The 14,916-nt window shown below is 39.0% G+C and overlaps 1 protein-coding gene across 2 annotated transcripts in view; it reads left to right on the top strand.

The window, feature by feature from the left end:
* Nucleotides 1-14,916, top strand: part of arid5b (AT-rich interaction domain 5B) — a 111,110-nt gene that overhangs the window by 25,168 nt on the left and 71,026 nt on the right. The gene's annotated exons all lie outside the window — the stretch shown is intronic.

Genomic DNA, 14,916 nt, shown 5'->3' with positions numbered 1-14,916 from the left:
GCATGTAAGACTGTTCTCTTCTGGATGCCCTGTTGTGTATATTAAAAGGACTTTAGGTTCAAATAAACAAGTAAACACAAGCAGGGGGAGGTAAGAATTTGATTGGGGAATAAATCTGACATATTTGTGCTTAAGTCTAGTTTTTAATTTAGCATAATATGGAAATAATAGATGCTGTATCCATCTTTATCAGATGCCTTTAGGTGCTGCAGGATTTTACATGAAAATAATGATGTTTTATGAAAAATCATGTGTTATAGCAGATCTAATCACTCATGAACTTAAACCTTTTTAAATGAGCTTCATTTCAATTAGCTACTTTTATACATGACTGTTGCAGTGAAAATAACCCAGTAAGAGTATGCTTATATCAGCCATTTTTCCACACCCTGAGTACTGAGTGGGCACATGAGTAGTTCTAATTGTGATACTTCAAGTACATTTTGCTAATACCACTTGTGTACTTTTACTTAAGTGACACTTAAATGCAAACAGCACGGACTTGTTTAAATGAAAGTACATGAACATGAGTCAGATCACTACATTATCTTTGACAAGTTAGTCTAGATAATGGCAGAGGTTTAGTTTGACACTACAAGGATTAAGTCTTATACCCTGTTATCTCTGTACTGTTCATTCTGATTAATGAACCACAACAAGTAGGATTGGGATAGAGTATTGATATGACAATACTTTATCATCCTTACCATAGACTGTAAAAAGAATTGGACAAAGCCTGTGTGACGTCAGCCGTCTGCTTACAATATGCAGACTCAAACAGCTTTTGAAGCAAATCCGTGGTGCTTTCCATATTGAATTTGCCCACCTGCCCACCAGTGTTAATTTTGTCAACTAAAACAAAAATAGATCTGTGATGACTAAAACTGACAAAAAGTAAGTTTAGTTTTCGTCAAGATAACTAAAACTAGACTAATATCTAATTTAGATTTTGTCAGACATTCAAAATCTGTGACATTTCTCCACTGTGGGTGAATATGTCAAAAAACAATACATCTATAGCTATTCTGCCTCTCAGCAGTAGAAGGCAGGGACCCCAGGATTAGCAGAGTGCACAGAACACATTACCACAGTTTAGTACCAGATTTACACAAGAAAATAATGCTTGGACTAAAAGAAAGGACTAAAATGTGAGGACTTTTTATGGACTGAAACTAGACTAAAATGCTTTAGAGTTGTTGTCAACTAAAACTAGACTAAAACTAAAAAGAGTAGAAATGACTAAAATGTGACTAAAACTAAAATACATTTCAACTTAAGGCTGAGACTAAAACTAAAATTAAAAATAGCTGCCAAAATTAACACTGCTGCCCACTAACTCTACTTCCTGTCAGCTAGCTAACTGTCATTCTAGGTGATAGAAAGGTAGTGTCTGGCTGTCAAGCTGTCTGTCAGTCAAATGAGACATACCAATCAGTGTGCAATGATATAATCGAAATGATTGTTGTACCAAACCCCCCCCCCCCCCCACACAGTGAGATTACATGAAGACATTAGCTAATAAGTATGTTTGTTTGTTTTTTTTTTTAACCAGGCTGTAAACCAGTTTATTTCTAGTGTAAAAGTCGGCTTTTTAACAGGTGTTGCGCACGGGACTTCTGGTGTTCCTGCAGCCAGCCTCAAGTGGACACTCGAGGTATTGCAATTTTTTGCACTTTCGCATTGGCTTCATTTTTGAGGACTGGAAGTTGCGACTTGATCCTTACTCATGTGATACAAATATCCCAGGACCTCTGTATCACAATATTTCTATTACAATGTGCCATGTATCGTAGCGTATTGTATCGTATCATATCGTATCATATCGTATCATACTAGAGCTGTCACTTTTTCAACATAACTTCGAACCAAATTCAAGTGTACAGTGTACAACCAGTACAGTATAATTTTGTATGACATCGCATCCTATCATATTGTATTGTATCATGCTACATAGTATTGTACGGTTTTGCATCATGTTGTATCACATGATTTTCTTAACGTGTCAGCTTGTAGGGTATCTTATCATATGATGTAGTATTACATTTTAATTAATGGTTTCATATTCTATCATATGATATTTTATCACAACGGATAATATTATGTCTAATAGTATGATTTAATATTGTATCATATCATATAATGTTATATAGTAGTAAAACATAGGAGATTCATCGAACTTTACCTTTAAGTATCTTATCATATGGTATTGTGCTCTACAGCATGGCAGCATGGTATTATTTTCTATCATATGGTATGATATTGTATAGTGTTATACTCTACCGTATTGTGTCATATTGTATCATATGTCACGTTAAGTATTGTATCGTATAGTATAGTATCGTAATGTATTGTATTGCTTGTGTTATACTGTATCCTATCCTATCCTATCCTATCCTCAACTCTTAATAACAAGCATTTCAACTGTTTCTTGTGATTACTAATAAAATCCAGCTCCACCTTTTTAAACTTTAAGAATGGCTCACGCTCTCATGCTTGTTGCTCATGTGATTAAATACGGCTGACTGTGCACATTCATAGTAGTTTGTATCATAAACTGTGCACCCATTAAACACCCATTTTACTCTACCTCCAAGTAACTGTGTTGGAAAACACATTTTGACCTGTGCAGAGGTAAAAATAACTCTCACTGCTGATTGCAGATCAGCTCCTTGACAACATCCACTTAATATCTGCCATAATCTGTAAGCCAGAGCTGATTCATAAGGGTCCCAGAGCCTGGCTGCTGGATATATACCGTGTAGGTCACAGTGTGGAAGAAGACTTCTAGCCTTGTAGGAATAACACAGTGTTCATTTCACAGCACAGAGGTAATGCATTTTACCAGCATTGAAAGGTAATTGCAATGCGGGCTTTGATCGATTCCAGACCTTCGGTGGGAGCTGTGTGTGTAGCTGCGTGTGTTTGTGTGTGTGTGCTGCATGCTCACACATACTTGCTTGGATACATAACTGCCCTTAATGCTTTTATTAAGCCAAACAAAACACAAATGACGTAATTTGTATTTGCAAAATATCTCTGCACAGATGGTGTAATATATTTTGCTTTCTTTGATATATTGACTGCCAGAGGAGTTGGAAAGCAGCGCCTTGGCTGCAAACAATAGATCATTGATGCCTCTCTGTCCTCTTTCTCAACCTGTCAGTCCATTTCCTTGTTATGTACTGGCCCGAGGAGCACTTGGCAAAATGAGAGGCATTCAGCCAGTCTTGTTTTTCCCCCCCGTTTTTCCCCTTCAGCCATAACTCAGAGAAAGCTGTTGTTTTGTTTGACGTGCCAAGGGATAATATCAAAAGTTAACAAGTCACAGAATCACTATGATCCAATGAAGATAACTTTAATCTATTCAGTGTGACACACAACAGATTACAATAATGAATATGTACCAGATATTTCTGTCTAGCTCTCACATGGAGCGGTACTTTGTCCATGACACACACACATGTTGTCAGTCATCACTATGACTTCTAAGCTAACGGGAGACTTAGCCAAATGATTCATAACAGTGTCATTTCATGTCTCTTCTTACTATGTTATTATACTGTGTACAAAACACAAACCAGTCCAAGGATGGGTTTCACAAAATAAACAAAAACAGCTCCCTCTGTCATTTTCAGCTCATATTATTGGCCGTTTTAGAAAAGATGTTATGGGTGGAGAAATAAGGAGTTTTTTTTTTTGGCAGAGTGGACTTAAACTTGTTATCAGGCTTTCTAGATATTCTCCACTGAAGTTCTTATCACTCTTGAGCAACGTGAGAAAAGCGTCTGCAAACACTGTATTTTATGTATGTTCTGCATTTAGGTGATTACAGCTCTGTCTGTAAAGCAGACGCTTGCCACATCAGAGGTCGTTCTGCCATAAATAAGTTTAAAGGAAAGCTGGGAGCGCTTTATCAGAAACTACCTGCTTGTTTTAGTCAGATTTTGTGTGTCACATGAATAACACAGCGGGCTTGTGAAAACTGTTTGTGCAGAAACATCAAACGCACATCATTAGAGCTTGCGGAGAGAAAACAATTGTTAGTGTGTTTCTCCTCTTCTTGTGGTTCTTTCTTAAAAAAATATGTAATCACAGCTAATTGCAAACACCAAAAATATGCAAGAGAAAATCCTCTGGTTTGCATTTCCGGGATTTCTTTTGTGCATTCAATATGCTTGATACCACAGACAGCACATAAACAAGAAATGTTGAACAGATGGCGCTGGTTTTTAATGACATATTGCTATCTGTAAAGTCTCCCTCTAATCCACAGACTAAAACGTCTCCCCCTTGGGGAGTGCACCGCTCTAGTTGTTATCCGCTGCTAATGTCACTCTTTTCTTTGCCACATTGTCAGGTCCTCCAGCTAAATAAATGCAATGTAAATGGAGTATTGTGCGGGATATAATTATTAAAAAGGGTTCCAGTTGGCTTAGCTCAACGGGCTGTTTATTTAAAGCCTCCCTCCTCCATACAGATCTGATGATAGAGAGAGACAGAGAGAGAAAGGGAGAGAGGGCTTCTTATATAATGACAAGAATTCACAATGGAGCCATGTTGAATGACAGCCCCCCCCCCCAAACACACACACTTAAATAACCCCTCCTTTTCTCTTTCTCATTACAGATTTACCATTGGGAAAGTGTCCTAAATAGCCCCTAGTATTCTTCTTTTTTTCTTTATTCTTTTACTCCTAACATATTCAATCATGTTTCCTGTTACAGGGCACACGCCCTGAGAAATACAGTAAGTCTGCGTTGATAATGAGGGCCCCCTTCTTTGAGGAAATACACACGGCAACTTTGATCTAGAATGGCATGTAATTCCTCGCCTGACCCAATTCCCAATCTCCTGATAAGATGTTTTTTTCTCTCTCCTCCTCCTCCTTTGCTCTAACCTTCTCCCTCAAATGGGAACTTGCTGTCCCATTAAAGACGAATTTAAAGCCCCTAAACATGACATCCATTTCATTCTGCAGCAAAGCAAACTCTCTATGTATCCCTCTGTCTGTGAGAACCTCTCTGAGATCTCTCTGATCACAGCTGCTCGATTGAGTTTGTGTCGGACAGAGCTGCGTGACAAATGAGAGAAGCCGTCATAGCAGATAGAGTATCATCACCTGGGTGTATGAGCTTTTAGGCTCGTTCAAGGAGAAGTGAAGAGACACTGAGACGAGTGTTTCTCTTGTTTGTGTCTACTCAAAAAGGCAGCTGCTTTTCTGTTGATTAAATTTGCTCCCTGTGGTATTTGCACATTTTGGAGTTCTTGCGGAGCAGCTTGTTTTTACTCTCAGAATTGACCGCGCCATAAGTGGATTGACCCCCCAAAACCCAGCAGTAGTCTTTCATTAGTCAAGATGCGGCCAGAGACCAGACAGAGAGCGGCGTTTAGGGCCGATCCATCACGACACAAAAGGAATTAACAAACTTGTCCTCCTCATCTGAAGCGACAACCTCTAACCTTGTAGTAATCACTGCTTTGACTTTTTTTTTTCTTACTCCTCTGCTTTACTCTGATTGGCAAAGTGTTGTGTAATTTCATCTCCTGCAACAACAACAACAAAAAAAAAATTGTACCCTTTGGAGCTTTTCTGATCGCTCAGTTATTACGAGGCCCCTGTTGTTTTTTGATAGTCAAAAGAAGCAATTTGGGTTTTTGACAAGGACGCTCCCTGAATAATTCCTTCATGTATTACAGGACCTATTAAAAGCAAACTTTTCAATCTGGCAATCAATAAGGCAGGCAGCTTTCCCTGGCCGCGTGCCAGACACATTAGGGCTGCGAGCGATGGTTGCTATGGAGCCGAGCCTGCTCAGGGGAAAGAATGTTTAATGTAATAAAATCACATAAATCAAGCGGAGGAAAGTGCTCATGTTGTTTCATCTTCTCTTCTTCTTCTCTGTTTAACTGAAAACATTTAATATGGGTGTGTGTTTTAAAAAATGTGGTATGGACAACCCCTGCCCCCTCCCTTTCTCTTTTTGTGAACCACAAGAACATCTGGAAAGGAATTAAGTTGAAGGAAGTTGAATTTTCTCTCTGTTTGTGTGTGCACATTTTCTTATGAGTGTGCTTGTTTTTGTACGCATAGCTCTCTGCTCTAAATCTTTGTGCACACTTGAATAAATTGAGGTGAAAATAATATAAATGTTTCAACTTTAAAAAATATCTTTGTCACAGGCCGATGCCCCACCCTACTGAAATGAATGAGGTACTTTAGTGCTTTACTATAATTAAGAACAGGAGCCAGCATGCATGGAGAGCTCTCTCTCTCTCTCGCTCAGCCCTCTCTACAATTTCAACAGAACATTTCCTCTGGGTGTTAGTGGCCTTTGTGGGAATATGATTATCTAAGAAAAATTAGCACACAGACATGGCCTCTGTAAAAGTGTTAAAGCCAGATATCCTTTAAAGTCACACTCCACCCCTTGTACCTGATATATCTGAGTCTTTTAATAGCAGGCACTAAAGTTTGTCCATCAGGCATAGGATCAGATGTAATCAGCATGCATTCAAATATTCTCATTTATCAAACTTGCTTTGCAGCCTAAAAAACCTGTCTGGTTTTTATCAATAAGCTCTTTTTGTCCCAAATGGTTTTATTTTTACAGACTACATGGCTATCACACTCACAGTCATCTGCCAAGGCTGGCGAAACAGTAGATGGTTTTCAAATCTTAACCGATTTTAGATCCATGGGAGACCATAGACATCATGACAGTTTCAGGAGATTTCTAACATTACTATCCTTTAAAGTGCAAGGTAGATTATTCAACAAGACCATTAGACCACCATGAGACCTCATAGCTTCCATGTGTTACAAAGATTTCACAGAGGAGAGTATAGTTGTTATTATTATTGGTTATTTTGGGGATTCTGTTGGAGCCTCCCCATGATGGAATCATACTGATCAAACATGTTTGATATTTATGATTCCAGAATGGGGAGGCTCTGATGCGGTATGGAGATGTAAAACTATCCTGTTGACACCAGCGCTTAGGATGTAGTCAGTTCCGACTAGCCTCAAACTTGGTCTTATCTAGCATAAAATAGTCTTGTGTGGAGCCAGCCTGAGGTTTTATAATGTTCAATGCCTGCACAGCGAAGTCAGCAGTGTTAATTCAACTCCCACAATTTTTATTCAACACATTTTCTGAGTTTATATGATTATCATGGATTTTGAGTAAAATTAAAACTTTAGGAAGTGTGAATATTTTACCGCTCTTACAGTGTTGATTTTTAACGATGTTAAAGTGTAATCTTAACACAATATTATGTTACCTCCTTTCACTTTGGGTATAAATTTGGGCTACTTATAATCTAATTATTTTACACAGATCAAAGCAATTTCTATACTTAATAAGATAGCTGCCCTGCATTCAACAATTGTGGCAAAGCCACAAAGGGTCTTGTGATGGTGATGGAGCAAGGAGACAGATGTGGAGCTTAAGTATGGCCTGAACTTAAAGTCTACACTCTGCCCTTCTTATGGACCATCCCCTGCCACAGGCAGGAAGTTACCAACTTGGTGAATAACTTCACTCATGGTGCAGAAGTGTTTAACATCAATAACAACAATAATTCCCTAGAAACATGAGAAAATAAATCCCAGAAGTGATCACTGAACAACAGGCAACACATAAACACATCCATCCATCCATTTTCCACAGCACTTATACTGTTTTGGGTCGTTGGGGCTTGGAGCCTATCCCTGCTGTCATTGGGTGAGAGGCAGGGTACACCAGACTGGTCACCATTAAAACACAGGGCTGACACACACAAACCACTAGTTACGCTCACACCTACAGCCAATTTAGAGTCACCAATTAACCTGACGAGCATGCCCTGACTTAGAATTGAACTTTGCTGTGAGGCAGCATTGCTAACCCCCTACTCTACCATGCAGCCTTGAACACATACAGAGTAGGGCTGGGAAATTAATTGAAAATTAGATTAAATCACAATATGGCCAGCTGCAATTTTCTAGCACACCTAACTGCTGATTTAAGGGCATTTTTAAGAAGTCCCCTGTTGGACAACGTCTGATCAGTCTTCATTGTCTAACATATGAGAAAATGTTGGCACGCTTTCACAATTGTTACATTTTTAGTACAGACAGTAGTGTTGTTGCTACCAACAGCCACTGAAACTTTCCTAATATACAGGCTTATTTGAATACGGTTGAAAAACGAATTGCTGGAGTAAACCCATAGACTGTAGAAAGAATTGGACAAACCCCGTGTGACGTCAGTCATCTGCTTACAATAGGCAGACTCAAGCAGCTCTTGAAGCCAATCCGCGAAGGCTTCCATATTGAAATCGCGGTTTCAACTGAACTTTGGATCAACCTAACGGCCCGCCCCCCAGACGCACCAATCACCGTGAAGTGAGGTTCATCCTAAATATAGTCCAAACGGTCGTGGTACAAAAAAATTCACCCCCCGTACAGTGAGAGCACATGAAGACACTAGCTCATAAGGAACGTTTGTTTTTTGAAACCAGGCTGTAAACCATTTTTCTTCTAGTGTAAAAACCGGCTGTTTAACAGGTGTCCAGAAGGGACTTCCGGTGTTCCTGCAGCCAGCCTCAAGCAGACACTCACGGAATTGCAATTTTTTGCACTTCCGCATTGGCTTCATTTTTGAGGACCGGAGGTTGCTGCTTGAGTAAACCACATTGATTAAAGTGCATTATGCTGATAGGGTACTTGTACTTACACTTGAAAACAATATTTCCTCCATAGGTACTTATAACTGAAAACAATTTTGACCATTATAAGAGGATGTAGTGTTGTTATTGCTGTAAACTGTTCTTACTGGATTATTTCAAAGGTCAAGCCATTCTTAAGCCAGACTTTAAGCCAAAGCAACACTTTTTGTTTGACTTGTGTGTGCAAATATATGACAGTAAACCAAAGAAGAATAAGTTGGTACATTCAAAGAAGCATTAATCACACTTTAACGCTAATAAATACAGACAGTAAAGCTACAGTAAATGGGGCACCTGTCTGTTTTGATGTATACTGAAGAGGGCTTTAGCTGTTCCCCCAACATAATATATCAGTGAAGGAGAAGGCTAACTGATAGGATGAGACTTTTTGATGCTAAGGGGAGGAGTTGACTATCATAATACTAATCATTGATTATCATAATACTGTGAATGTTTGAGTGTGAGGGAGTGAAAGAGCAGATTGTTCACCAGTATATTATTCAATGTAGCTCTGCTAAAACATCTGAATATTAATTCCAGTTGTCATCCCTTTTAACATAATAAGATGATGATGCAGGGTCACAGCTTTGCTTTGTTTTACTCCAACACAGTGATTGTTTGATGCTGCATCCTCCGCAGAATTGATGCGATTTTGTTTACAGTTCTGACTAGCTTTTAATTAGCACAATGTTCTAGCACATTTTGTTTTATCCTCATAGTGTAGTCATTCACAGATTGGACGGCAGTGAATCACACAGATGAATTTATTCCATTGTTTTATGTAATTCTCTTTATAGAAAACACAATGTTGCTGCTGCTGCATGTGAAATAGTGACGCCCACCTCCCTCCTCCTTCTTTTCTTTCACTTCATTTCCATTTGGTGTCATTGACAGATGCCGTTCTCTTTTTATTTGGTCGGGTTTCAATAACATGAAACCAATAGCCAGATCGGGCGCCTGCTGCTGCTTATGTGGCCCCCTCTCAGTGTCATGTCCCCTCATTGAGAAGTGAAAGAGAGAGGCAGAGCGAGAGAGGGAGGATGAATCAGAGATGTGTTATATATTATGAGAAGAGGCTAAATGGAAACAGGGCAGCCTCAGAGATCAATACAGAGCACGGCGCGCAGAGCCTTCAGGATGGATGAGAATACCAAACAGAACCTTCTCCTTTCCCCCTCTGTCTTCACTTTTTTCCACACATGTTATTACTTTTTCTGTTTTTTAATGCATTTGCACTTGATTTGGTGTTTTTAATTTAAATAAAAGCAAAAATAAACACAAAATGCTTGTATGAAAGTGACGATATTGGCTCTGAGTTACATGCCTGCCATTTCTCGCCAAGCCCACAAAAGCAGCGAGGGGATCCAGTAAATTCCTCGGCCAGGCAGATAATGTGGAAATGTTGACAACAGCAAATTTGAGGCGAGTGAGTGATTTAAGGAGTACAGCGGGTGACAGGAAGCATGAGAGTAATGGTTTTCTGCTTTTTTCCTGCTTCTATGTGACAGCAGAAATGAGCACACTTGCCACCAAAAGATCTTGTCAGAGCTTGTGGGCAGTTTGGGAATATTTTAAGCTCGGGTGAGTTTAAAATGACACAACATACATGAGTCACATTTGAGCTTTTAATTAGCCAACACAGACCCGCTTTTAACTGTCAGAAGCCCTCTTATTACGGTGAGTTTTATCCTCAACTTGCAAAAGCTGCTCCAGAAATTCTCCAATAAAAGCAGCAGATACGCAACACGCAGCAGTAGATCAGCCTTTTTTTATTTCCTCTGGTTGGAAATTCAATGATATCAATGATGTTTCATCAAACACTGCAATAGCTATTCATCCAGAAGAGCAGCTGCTTCAACCACAACTAATGACTTTCATGTCGTATGCAGCATTTCTGAGATTTTGATGGTGACAAGTAATTTATCATGCTGGTTATGGAGGAGAAGCAGACATTTTTCTTTCAGTGCAATTACACAAAATATTCTTTAATTATTTCTGCTGTAATGCAGTTTCAGAGCTTGTTCCCATCATATTTATTTCTACTTGTATAGACAGTGAAGTCCCCTCTAATCCATTTTGTTGGGTTTTTTTCCTCAGTAGAAGTGCTGGCTTGCTGGAATATTTCCCAAAAGAACTCCATCCTGCATTGTTAACAGAATTTTGTCATATTTATGAACCAAATATTGTCCACATATATTACAGCATGCTGCTTTTACTATGCTGGAGTAGATTGAAATCTGTTTTTTACTGAACAGAGAGTCTCATGACAGCTAATGGAGCTAATGACTTTACCAGTCAGCTCTGGACTGCAGGAGTCTTCTTTTCTGTGTGGGCTGTATAAAGTACAGCAGTATTTGTGCTTTTATTGGTTTTATTGTCTCTTTACAGGCTTCTTGCAAGGCATTCTAGGATCATTCCCAGCATTAACCAGGAAGGCAAGTTTTAACAGCTTTTCTCCACCATTATGTAAGATTCATCCATGACAGAAAAATGGTGTTTCGCTGCCAAGTAAAAACACCTCATGGACTGCAGTTTTTCATGAAAAAATTTCTTCAGTTCAAATATGTGTTAACAGTAGTTTTGTGCCGAGCTGAGCAGCATGTCTCTCACACATGGGGGTGAGGGGATGGAGTTGTGTATTGTGGGGGGATCTTGGGCCATCTAGGAGTGTAATACTTCACAGAGGTCATGGTTTGGTTTGTACCTTTGGTTTTTGTCACGGTGCTGTTTGTCAGAAAAGAAGGAACATAATGTCCCAAATTTAAAGGCCTAATTCTAGGTTTCCTTCATTTATCACTTTTAAGCTTACAGTAGAGTAGCTTACAGTTTGGTTCTACTCGTAATACTGTCATCTATGATTGCCATTTTTCTTCATTCAGACTATAGACTGTTGAAAGAATTCAGACGTATTTGTCATGGGATTACCTGCAGTGAACCATGACCCTTAAACCATGATTGTTTGGGACGTATACAAATGCTGTTACACCCCGAATAACATCAAAACAATCTTTTCAATTTCGACAGTTCAGTGTGAAAATTTTACCTTTAAATTCTAGTTTTATGACGAGTCTTCTATAATATGAGATGTAAAGATGTCATATTCCTATGTATGTACAAGGCTGGCCATAAGTGGGGATAAAGGGGGAGAGCCTTCTGGGGTGTAGCTACATGGACCCATAGAGGTCACCAAAATCAAAAGTGGCAAAATGAAGTGGCAAAAATGGTGAAAAGAGGTAAAAAAATAGGTTAAAAGTGGCAAAAATGAGCAGAGAAAGTGGTGAAAGGTGGTTAAAAAGTAGCGCGAATAAAAAATTTCAACATCAGAACACAATCATAGCTTCACATGCTTGACAGCTCCAAAACGGTAAAAAGTACGTGTTAGAAATGCCTTGTCAAAGTTAAGGATTTTGGGCATTAGCTGAAGCAGGATTTTCAGAGGGACCCAGGCCATCCCTGCCCCCCTTCTAGATCTGCCCTTGGGTTACAAAAAATAAAGGATGACTTTTGTCAGAACTCTCTCTCAAAATCTCCCCAAATACAGCAAAAATGCATGTCCTAATTTTAACCTAAACTCAATTAGCATGTTACATTTGACCACAAAAATATGAAATACATATTTATGTAATTGAATTATAAAAAATCCAGTACTTAATCATATTTAGGAAGAGGAGAACAGTTTTCAGTTTTGTGAAATTTTTTCTCAGTAAATCCAAATTTACCTTCGAACCTGTAGAGGGTTAATTTTGTGTAGGTGGACAAAAGGACAACTTGTGTTCATAAAATACCAGTGCACCAAAACAAACTACTTACTAAAACCCCAAAACTACTTTTATTGATATGTATTTATCAGATCTGCCTGATTTAAAATGCAGTGATGTGTCTGAGGGAAACTCCGTGTCCAATATTGCCAAGTAAAAGGACATGACAGCTACAGTCGTCTTATTCATGAGTTACTTTAGAGGAAGACAGACAGGAAGCAGATACAGATGTTGCAGTAAGGATGATATGAATTTCATCATGTCCTTGTTAAAAGTTTCTGTTCTGCAGACGGCTCTGTAATTTCCTTGCTTCCTTAAACACAGCATCAAAGAATTTCACATAAACTCTGTGATAGATTATTAAATGATTCACACACTTAAGTTTCTGAGAGTAGATTTTTGAACCATACCGAACAGAGAGCAATTTCTACACTAGGGGTGTAGCATTACGGTATGGTTCTCGGTTTTAAAGTCAGGGTTCCGTACATTTTCACTACAGTAAGGGAAACAAGTGAAGGAAACATGCACAACACATTGAATTTCTTTCTCTTTATCAGGAACTTGAAAACTTCCCTTTTACACATGGTCTAAAGTGCAGCATGGACAGTTCAGACTCTAAACCTGCCCAGAGTTCTTTTTTATAGATTGTTTGCACTCATGTGATCCCAGTGACTCATGAATGTCAGATGGGGGGCAGGAAGTGCAAAACATCAGTTTGGAATCAATGGGAGCAGAGGATAGAAAAGTCCTATCAGAGGCAGCACAACCTCCAATTATCTGTAGACATTTTCTACACACACATTTGCCATTGAGACAGTTGATATCACATGTTACTTAGCCCTGCAGACCTCCTTCTCCACATCTGAGTCCTGAGAAGTGTTGTACTGAGCTAGGAGGCTAGTCTCTGCTTCCAGAATTCACAAGTGTTTGTTTTTCTTATCCAATACCCAATCAGCATCTTCTGAAGATATTTCTCTAAATTATTTAGGCCTACAGTACCAAAACGGCTTTAATTCAAGTGCCCTCTTCAGTTAAAAAAAGTAATGAGGCATAGTATTTATGCCAATCATTTTGATTCTGTTCCAGAGAAATACCCCTTTTTAGGATCTTTATAGCTTATAACTGGTTTATAATCAAAGCAGAGGGAGGTAGGGAGGGGTCATCAATGAGCGACAGCCTTAAATGACGGAGAGCGTGGTGTACTGTATTAGTGAGCTTGTCTGGGCAGAAAAGATGTAAACCATTGGATAAGGTAGGAACTTTAAGCACCAAATCTTGTCCTTTCTCAGTTTCTTTCTGGTATTTGTCAATGTTAGTAAGCTATGAAATGTTTTAAAAAGTATGAAAGCAGACAGATGCACGCAGCAGCGTCTCTGTGTATCAGATCGGTCAAGGAAAAACAAAGTTGTCTGGTCAAAGTTTAATGCCTTTTCTTCTCTGTTATTGGTGATGTTGCCTTCTCTGTCCTGCAGCTGGTTGCTAACCTGACGCGTGTAACATGCTTAGTAGTTTTAGAGCAGCTGTGAATCTAGACTTTTTGGTTGGCAGCTCCAGGCCATGATTTGTGCAGGGAAAACATAAAGTTTGTGTGCACACAAACAACCAATCATCATGTATTATTATAACATTTAACTTTATGATTTAAATCTATTTAGAACAATAAATAAAATAAAATGAAAAAGTGTATTAACAAATAAGTAGCTTAAATTGTTGACATTTTCAAGTTCTAGTTGGACTAAAATTTAAAAAGTAGGCTGTACAAACACCCGCAGTATTCACTGGCAGTACCTCGTCTGAATGAAGCATCTGACTGGCTGAGTAGCATCAGTGCAGCTACCGCTAAGACGAGAAACTGTGCAGGTCAAGATAGATCCCCGTAAATGTAAAAAAGCTGCACTGGTTGTCACAGGAGCGGTTGTCAGAATGAAATAACAGGTACGCAGGAGTCTGGATTGGATGGAACTTGTGTCTGGATCCAGTTCACTAATCAGTGACCTTGAGTCTACAAGTTGTCTTGTCAGCAACATATTCAGACACTTTGCCTTGTCCACTTATTTTTTCCATTGTTATTTGACTGGGAAACTGAAGTTCTCCCAAACAGTTGACCTTCGTGATAGCAGAGGATCATGTTCTTGCTTTTTATTTGTTGTTTGTTGCCATGACAGTCTTAGCATGCTGTGTTGTGCACTCTTGCTCTCTGAAGTACATTTACTCTGCATGTATTCAGAGTGGTACACGTCTGCACTGCAGCAAAAGTCTTTATTCCCAAACAGCTGGGTATGAATCTATAGACCTTTACATCCTTAGCCACATCACAACTTTAAAATCTAAGAAGAGTCTAAAAACAGTGTGCACTCTAACTTCTCCTTCTATTCACTGTTTGTTCTGTACTTTGCTCTCAAGATCTGCTTGTGGAGTTTTTGATGAAAGTGATGCTGAAAGGACAACA

Source organism: Cheilinus undulatus, linkage group 6 (genome assembly GCF_018320785.1).
Source record: "Cheilinus undulatus linkage group 6, ASM1832078v1, whole genome shotgun sequence".
Classification (NCBI taxonomy): Eukaryota; Metazoa; Chordata; class Actinopteri; order Labriformes; family Labridae; genus Cheilinus; species Cheilinus undulatus.
Note: the sequence above shows the minus strand (reverse complement) of the source record. Positions and strands in the feature narration are given on the sequence as shown.